We start from the raw sequence: 496 nt of genomic DNA, 5'->3' as shown, positions 1-496 counted from the left end.
CGGGTACGGGCGGGGGCGGCTTCAGCACCCGGGACAGCGCCTGCCGCCGCCGCCGCCCGGACCGGGGCCACGCGGGGATGCGGTGCCCGCGGGGTGCGGTGCGATGCCCGGGGGATGCGGTGCCCGGGAGGTGCGGTGCGATGTCCGGAGCAGCACCCACCACCCCCCGTTTCACCCCCCGGGCGGTGCGGGAAGCGAGGCCGATGGATGCACCTCACCCCTCCCGCCACGAAATTAAATGATTGATCGGGGCAATAAGACGATGGGATAATTAGGACCGTTAACTCAGGCCCTTGCAGCCTCAGCCTGCTCCCTTGAACCTCCCGGGGCTCCTGCTGCGGCACCGGGAGGGGGCACAGGAGCTGCCCCCCCTCGCCAGCGCTGCAGCCAAGCCAAATAGCATGTCTGGGGGTGGTTTGCTCCTATTTTTGTCTTTTTTTTTTTTTTGAAAGGCACAACCGCCCGTGTGGGTCAGGGATCGTCACCCCAGCCTCTG

Source organism: Calidris pugnax, unplaced genomic scaffold (genome assembly GCF_001431845.1).
Source record: "Calidris pugnax isolate Ruff unplaced genomic scaffold, ASM143184v1 scaffold118, whole genome shotgun sequence".
Taxonomy (NCBI): Eukaryota; Metazoa; Chordata; class Aves; order Charadriiformes; family Scolopacidae; genus Calidris; species Calidris pugnax.
This window is presented reverse-complemented; position numbering follows the sequence as displayed.